This window comes from Piliocolobus tephrosceles, chromosome X, assembly GCF_002776525.5.
Source record: "Piliocolobus tephrosceles isolate RC106 chromosome X, ASM277652v3, whole genome shotgun sequence".
NCBI classification, from domain to species: Eukaryota; Metazoa; Chordata; class Mammalia; order Primates; family Cercopithecidae; genus Piliocolobus; species Piliocolobus tephrosceles.
The window spans coordinates 53,247,993-53,256,668 of NC_045455.1; the positions used below are offsets into that span (position 1 = coordinate 53,247,993).

Consider the following 8,676-nt stretch of genomic DNA (forward strand, 5'->3'; position numbering starts at 1 on the left):
AACTCCCAATGACCAAGTCAAAGTTATTTTGAGCAATAAAATAAGCACTGTTGCTAATGGAGTAAAACACATAAAATATAAAATTAATATCCATGACCACATAAAGCTATAAATAATCAGGAAAATGAACAAATGCAAACAAATGAGTTATTCTTTAGAGTAGAATTCAAAACAATGAATATAAAAGGAATGGTAGACCTAGAAAATCACTATTTGGCAAATACCACATTAAGAATTATTGCAGCCAAGAATAATTAAGGAATGTTAAATGGGGTGGGCAAAAATATTACAATAAACAGGATATTTTCATAGTGACAAAAATTCAACAAGACAGTGATAAATTACAAATGAAAAAATACAAGTTTACAGTAGAGAATTCTGACAGATACCATCTCCACAAAATGTTCTAAGTTAATATTTCTAGGAAGGAGACATGTCAACATTATTTACTTACTGATATAATATCCTGGGAAGAGCAAAACATCGCTTCTCTTATTCCTGCCAAAATTGCACAAAGTCAGTCTAATTTGAGGAAACATCACACAGATTCATACCAAGGGATATTGTACAAAATAATCAACAACTACTTTTCAAGAGTTTCAAGGTCATATAAGACAAGCAAAAGTGAAAGACTGTTCAAAATTGAAGGAGGCTAAGGAGTCATGAAAACTAACTGTAATGGACAATCCTGAACAGATCCTGGGACAGAAAAAGGACAGTATTGGAGCAACTGTTAAAATTTGAATGAGGTCTGTGAATTACTTAATATTGTATCAATGTTAATTTTCTAGCATTAATAAGTATGCTATGATTATATAAGATGCTAACATTGGGGAAACTTGCATGAAAGAAATATAGGTTCTTGAAATGTAATTTTTGTAACTTTCTTCAAAAGATCATCTTACTTGTTTGCATAAAAGGCAACTCTGATAACTTCCCACCTCACTCATAACAAATTCCAAGATTATTAAGATGACTTACAAGATGCTACATGATCTAGACCTAGATACTTCTCTGACATCAATTTTTTTTTTTCATATTTCATTGACACATTGTCCTTATTTGTCCTGCACAATTCTAAGTATGCCTTGCCTAAAGCTTTTGAAACAGCTGTTATCTCTGTCTGGAAGTCATTTCCCCAAGTACCCAAATGGATCACTTTTTTTCCTGAATTCCTTCAGGTTTCTATACCCTATAAATAAAATAACAGTCCTTGCACCTCATTATCACTTACTATCCATTTGACCAGCTTTATTTTGCTTCATAGGACATACTATGACTTGATATATTGTGTTACCAGTTTTATTTTTAATTTTTGAGTCTTTCCTCACGCATCAAGCAATATCAAATACACAAACTTCATTTTAATTAAATAAGACCTTCTTGGAAAGAGGATGTGAGCATGTGATTACATTCCTAATTTCATATTCTGTCTTAGTGGAGCCACAGGATTACCAGTAGCAAAGGAAATTTTAGAGTAAGTGTTGTGTTTCTTCTGAGTTAACAATCATGTGTACTCTCCCAAGAGGCATTTTTCCTACCTATCATTCAATGAAGAGGACTCGGAGGCCTCACTGATTCACAATATGAAGGAATTATGTATTTTAAAATAGGAGGAGGGACACTTGATGAGGATAATTTCTGGTAGATGGTGACATAAGAACAAAATAAAGGTTAATTATAAGTTGCCGAGATTTCAGAGTTTGTATTTTACTACACATAGAATTACCTAAAATAATAATGAAACGTGTTTTTTTAAGTAGAGGTTAGCTACGTCATTGGCTTAGTAGGCAGCATAGAAAATAAAATAAACTCATTTTAAGACAGCCACGTGGGAGGTGGTCCCTAGAGAAACTCCAACCAGCCTGCCTACTAGGGTGCAGCCTCCGGAAGTTCAAGCCCTTTGCAGCGGGGAGGAGCCTAGCTCCTCCTCTTCCTATGTGGAGCCTGGGATTCAAACTACCGAGTGGGAAGCTCCCTAGTGGAGGGACCATGCGATAGTCCCTGTTTCTCCCATTTTTCCCTTTTCCACCCAATAAAACCCTGTTTCACTCACCCTTTAAATCGTCTGCGAGCCTGAATTTACGTGGCCAGGAAACAACGAACCCCGTTTTTAGCTGAACTAAGGAAGAGTCCTGCAACAATTTCTGACACAATATTCAAGGCTTAGTGTGTACTCTCTGAAGCTACTGGAAGTATGTTGGAAAGTGGAATGCTAGTTGTCTCTTGTTTTTTCCTAGTAAAAAATAAACTTTTGGCCGGGCGCGGTGGCTCAAGCCTGTAATCCCAGCATTTTGGGAGGCCGAGACAGGCAGATCACGAGGTCAGGAGATCGAGACCATCCTGGCTAACACGGTGAAACCCCGTCTCTACTAAAAACTACAAACAAACAAACAAACAAACAAACAAACAAACAAACAAAAAAAACACTAGCCAGGCGAGGTGGCGGGCACCTGTAGTCCCAGCTACTCGGGAGGCTGAGGCAGGAGAATGGCATAAACCCGGGAGGCGGAGCTTGCAGTGCGCTGAGATCCCACCACTGCACTCCAGCCCGGGCCACAGAGTGAGATTCCATCTCAAAAAAATAAAATAGGCCGGGCGTGGTGGCTCAAGCCTGTAATCCCAGCACTTTGGGAGGCCGAGATGGGCGGATCACGAGGTCAAGAGATCGAGACCATCCTGGCTAACATGGTGAAACCCCGTCTCTACTAAAAAATACAAAAAACTAGCCGGGCGAGGTGGCGGGAGCCTGTAGTCCCAGCTACTGGGGAGGCTGAGGCAGGAGAATGGCGTAAACCTGGGAGGGGGAGCTTGCAGTGAGCTGAGATCCGGCCACTGCACTCCAGCCCGGGCGACAGAGCGAGACTCCGTCTCAAAATAAATAAACAAATACATAAAATAAACCTTTGACTTTTGAGCATGAATAAAACAGCTCTCTAGTATTAAACTTGCAAAGACTAAAAGCTGACTGCAAACGTTTACATCACCTTCTAAAGGCACACGTTCCTACTTCGACTTCAGATGTTGCCAAGGAGGATAAAGCACAAAGGAGAATTGTCTCTTATCTGCATAGCAAAACAAAGAATATCGAGGTAAAGGGGATGAGGGAGTTTCTACCAAAAATAAAAAATAGTGCCTAGCCTAAATAGGAGAGCTATCACCTTCGCAATGCCACGCAACTTAGACTGCATCGTTGTTATGAAGTACTAAGTGTTTGCATGGTGCCAATCCTTTATTCAAGTATCATGTTGTTCCTGCTTGCGTTAGTTTTATTTTTTTTTCTTTTTTTTTTTTTTTTATTATACTTTAAGTTCTAGGGTACATGTGCATAACGTGCAGGTTACATATGTATACATGTGCCATGTTGGTGTGCTGCACCCATCAACTCGTCAGCACCCATCAATTCATCATTTATATCAGGTATAACTCCCCAATGCAATCCCTCCCCCCTCCCCCCTCCCCATGATAGGCCCCAGTGTGTGATGTTCCCCTTCCCGAGTCCAAGTGAGCTCATTGTTCAGTTCCCACCTATGAGTGAGAACATGCGGTGTTTGGTTTTCTCTTCTTGTGAACCATGGTTAATTTTCCCGGCTCTACTCCTGTAGATTCAGAGTTGGAGGGGCAGATATTTATGTGTTTTAGCTTACAGTTTGCTACCTTGTGAGAACCACATCCAGATCTTGTGGAGATGACTCTTCACGACCTGGACTTTAAATTGGATACGGTTATTAGAAAAGATTTGAGTTGTCATCTTTGGGGAGAGGACGCAATGTTCTATGAGAAGAAAAGTGAAAGAGGTATTTGTTCCTTGCCTTGGGGGACGGTTGTAATAACAGTTAGCTGACAATATGAGTCTGTATTTCTCTCTACAGGGTATAATTTTGCGTGCAAGCAGTTGTGAATTTAGAAGTGACATTTCCCGGTTGTCCTAAATGGTGCTCTGAAATTTATTCTCATTGATGGATGTAAGAAAAAGTGATTTTCCCCTTTCAACCTGAAACAGGTAAGAGACTGCTGTGGTTTTTCATGTTCTCTTTCTTCATCATCCATCTAGGTGTTAAGTTCATTGTATGGTGACATAGACAAGAAATAAACGTCCATTTTGTTTAACCCGTTTTGGATTTATCCATTACAGGAACTAGCACTACTTGAACTTAGTACCATATTAGAATGTTAGCTTCATGAAAACTATTTTGTTGTTGTTCACTGCTTTATCCAGTCATGTGGAAATGTGATGGGTTCTAAAAAAATAAATGTAATAATGAACGAATGAAGGAAGAAAAGGTAGAAGACGACTAAAATATATTTATTACCAACTTATTATTTTCCTATGCGAGAATATTCAAAATAAGAGTAACAACAAACCATTCAATATCAGCATAACTGAGTAGTCTATGCCTTTATAATAATCTGTATTATAAGAACATATAAATTATAAAATAAATTACAGTTCTTAAAACTGCACATATTTAGTTGTATGTTTATGTGCATGCACATTGTTTTATTTATTTTTTTTTTTTTTTTTTTTAGTTTGTCTAAGGCAGATTAAAAAAAAACTTTACTGAAAACCTCATAAATGTGTACATTGTTGTTTGGGAATGCAACTTTCTCAAACAAAAACATCACATTCAGGGTTTTTTAGCAAATATAGGATAAACTTGGAATTTAACTTTTAACAAATGTGAAATCTCAGCACATTCATTGCTTAGTACACATCAGGTATTATATAAAATTTGTAGAATTTTATTTTCCTATAATATTAAGTAATGAGGAAGAGAGCTCTCTATTTATATTCTTTATAAAAATAAGAAAATCATATTCAGGCATTACTTACCAAGTTTCATGTACAGTTTATCCATCATTTCATGTATAGAATGTAGGGACACAAATTGTCAATAGCTTGCAGAAAATCATATAGCTAGTCTGTAATACAGTGATCTTGAAACTTAAGTGTAGTTTTCTCCATTATCTTACTAAGTGTCAAGAGTCATTATGTTCCCATAAGTAAATGTCTGATAATGCTGTCTCACTCCTAACCCTAACACCAAGGACTGTGAGCAGAATTTTCCATAGTTTCCTTAACTAAGATGAATGTGTTAAAGCTTGTTATAGTATAGGCTTTGTACATGACTATTCATGCAACAAAAGAATTGAGTTTATTTTTTAAAAAAGAATTATTCCAAGGCTCTTGTAGTAAACATTATGTTCTTTCAACATGATTCGAAAATGATAATATATTTTTGTTAGAAACCTGAAAAATAATGTGTATGCCTTTGACAACAGAAATTACACAATGTTAGCCTCAAATGAGGCACAACATCTTAGCTTTAAGATTACTAGATAAACTTTAAAATACTCTTAATAACAAGGAAAACAAAAGGAATTAATTGTATACCTAAACCCCAAAATATGCTATTACAAGACAGTTTTCCAGGTGGCCTTAGACTGGTGCAGTTCCTTCCTTTTCTTGAATTTTTTTTTTTTTTTTTTTTCCCAGGATTAACTATAGAGTACCCTGGGAATTCAATACCTTGAGATAAGGAAGAACTATCAGAAATAGTGCAGGACTGTTCTTGACCCTCTTAGGGAATGTAATATCTTGAGTTAGGAGGAAAAAGTTCAGGAAAGCCTGTGCTTTGTTCCTCTATCCCCTGGAAGCAGAATGCCCATCAAAGCTTTGCCCAGCATGTGACATGACTCCTGTCACATGATGTATATAACTTGGTGTGGACTGCCTTTCAAGGTTCTTAAGCTGTGGTGCAAAGTGGAGTGTGTGCAGTCAAGATTTCCTCTCTCCTGAGAGGCTTTCTTGAGTCTTGGGTGACCAGTTCTCACTGGATTCTAGGGTGTTTTTCCCCTTCCCCTTGCTGTCTATCCATGAATAACAACTCCACTTCATGTAACTTGTGTATGAGTATTTTCTGTTTCACTAAACTCACACAAGTCGGTGACCAGTGCCTGGTAGACCTGCTACAAACTTTGAACTTTTTTTTTTTTTGAGACCGAGTCTGGCTCTGTGGCCCAGGCTGGAGTGCAGTGGCCAGACCTGAGCTCACTGCAAGCTCCGCCCCCCGGGTTCACGCCATTCTCCTGCCTCAGCCTCCCGAGTAGCTGGGACTACAGGCGCCCGCCACCTCGCCCAGCTAGTTTTTTGTATTTTTTAGTAGAGACGGGGTTTCATGGTGTTAGCCAGGATGATCTCGATCTCCTGACCTCGTGATCCGCCCGTCTCGGCCTCCCAAAGTGCTGGGATTACAGGCGTGAGCCACCGCGCCCAGCCTTGAACATTTTTTTTCTAAAAATTTAAGAAATACTTTTGACTATTTGAAATCAGTTAAAAGTAAAAAGACAGGTGAACACAAACATGGCTTCTGTGGTGCTGGCGCTGAAGACTTGGACAGCCGTTACATCCTTGCTGAGCTCCACTCCGGCTACAGCTCTTGCTGTCAGATATGCATCCAAGAAGACAGGTGGTAGCTCCAAAAACCTTGGTGGAAAGTCATCAGGCAGACGCCTAGGCATTAAGAAAATGGAAGGTCACTATGTTCATGCTGGGAACATCATTGGAACACAGAATCATTTCCGCTGGCACCCAGGTGCCCATGTGGGTCTTGGGAAGAATAAATGTCTGTATGCCCTGGAAGAGCGGACAGCCTGCTACACTAAGGAGGTCTACGTACCTCATCTCAGAAACACGGAGGCTGTGGATCTGATCACCAGGCTGCCCAAGGGTGCTGTGCTCTATAAGGCTTTTGTCCACGTGGTTCCTGCCAAGCTGGAGGACACCTTCAAACTGGTAGCTATGCTTTGATGTCCTGTTTGAGGCCATCAGACAGAGCCTGGAGCCCAGGTGACAGGAGATGGTGATATCAGAAGTCAAGGGTTGGGGCGACGACGTGGCCTCCCAAGGAAGAGGTCTGCTTGATGGTGACTCTGCAGGAGACTCTGAAGTGACTGCTGGGAAACCCTTTGGGAGACCTGACCTGGGGCCAAAAATAATAAAGAGAGCCAGAGTCATGGAAAAAAAAAAAAAAAAAAAAAAAAAAAGTAAAAAGACATTGTTTTCTTTGTCATTGCATAAACCCAAAGATATTATAATGCAGCTTGGAAAAATGTACTTAGCATTTAAAGTAATGTTTTTGGATATAATCCAAAGAAAATCAGTAATTTTTCCTCCAAAGGAAAACATTAATCACACAATCATGGAACATTATATTATGTACTTACCAACCAAAGAAAGCCAGGGACCAGTTGGATTCACAGCATATATATATACACATATATATATATATATTGAAATGGACTCTCACTCTGTTGCCCAGGCTGGAATGCAAGGGCACAATCTTGGCTCACTGCAACGTCCACCTCCTGGATTCAAGTGATTCTCCTGCCTCAGCCTCCCAAGGAGCTGGGATTACAGGTGTGCACCACTGTGCCCAGCTCAAATTCTAACAGATGTACAAAAAAGAGCTGGTACCAATTCTACTGAAACTATTCCAAAAATCCAGGAGGAAGTACTCTTAACTCGTTCTGTGAAGCCAGCATCACCCTAATACCAAAACATGGTAAAGACACAAAGAAAAATGTAAACTACTGGCTAATATCCCTGATGAACACAGATGCAAAAAAAATTGTCAGCAAAATACTATCGAACTGAATATAACAGCAAATCAAATGTTAATTCACCATGATAAAGTAGGCTTCATTCTTAGGATGCAAGGTTGGTTCAACAATGCAAATTAAGAAATGTGATTCACCACATAAAAAGAATTAAAACAAAAACAAATTAATCATCTCAATAGACATAGAAAATTTTTTGAGTAAAGTCCAATATTCTTTCCTGATAAAAACCCTCAAAAAAAAAAAAAAAAAGCATCAAAGTAACATCCCTTAAAATGATGAGAGCCATCTATAACAAACCCACAGCCAACACCCTACTGAATGGGCAAAACACATAAACATTCCCCTTGTAAACTGGAACAAAATAAGAATGTCCATTTTCACCATTCCTATTCAACACAGTATTGGAAGTGCTAGCCATAGCAATCAGCCATAAAAGGTATCCAAATAGGAAAATAAGTCAAAATATTTTTCTTCCTGGATGATATGATTCTATACCTAGAATAGGTATGGAAACCCTAAAGACTCTGCCAAAAGGCTCCCGGAGCTGATAAATAACTTCAGTAAAATTTCAAGGTACAATATCCATGTACAAAAATCAATAGCTTTTTTATATACCAATAACATTCAAGCTGAGAGCCCTATCAAGAACTTATTCCCATTTAAAATAGCCATTAAAAAAATAAAATATTGAGAAATAGATCTAACAAGGAGATAAAAGATCTCTACAAGAAACATTAGAAAACACTGAAATAAATCAGATGATGTAAATAATTGGGAAAACAATCTAGTGGTTATGAATTGAAAGAATCAAGCTCATTAAAATGGCCCAACTGCCTAAGATTCAACATCGTTTCTGTCAAACTACTGACCTCATTTTTCACAGAACTAGGAATAAATAAATAAATATATATATATATATAATATAAATATATGTTATATATAATATTATATAATGTTATATATGTTATATATAACATATTATAGGTATATATATATATCCTAGAGTTCATATGGAACCACAAAAGAGCTTGAATAGCCAAAGCAATCCTAAGC

General features: G+C 38.2%; 1 pseudogene across 1 annotated transcript; it reads left to right on the forward strand.

Annotated features, from left to right (window-relative positions):
• The first annotated feature begins 6,359 nt into the window (after window positions 1–6,359).
• On the forward strand, window positions 6,360–6,811 carry LOC111523898 (annotated as a pseudogene). The gene has a single exon (XR_002725628.1). The product of XR_002725628.1 is annotated as a 39S ribosomal protein L27, mitochondrial pseudogene (transcript).
• Window positions 6,812–8,676: the final 1,865 nt, after the last annotated feature.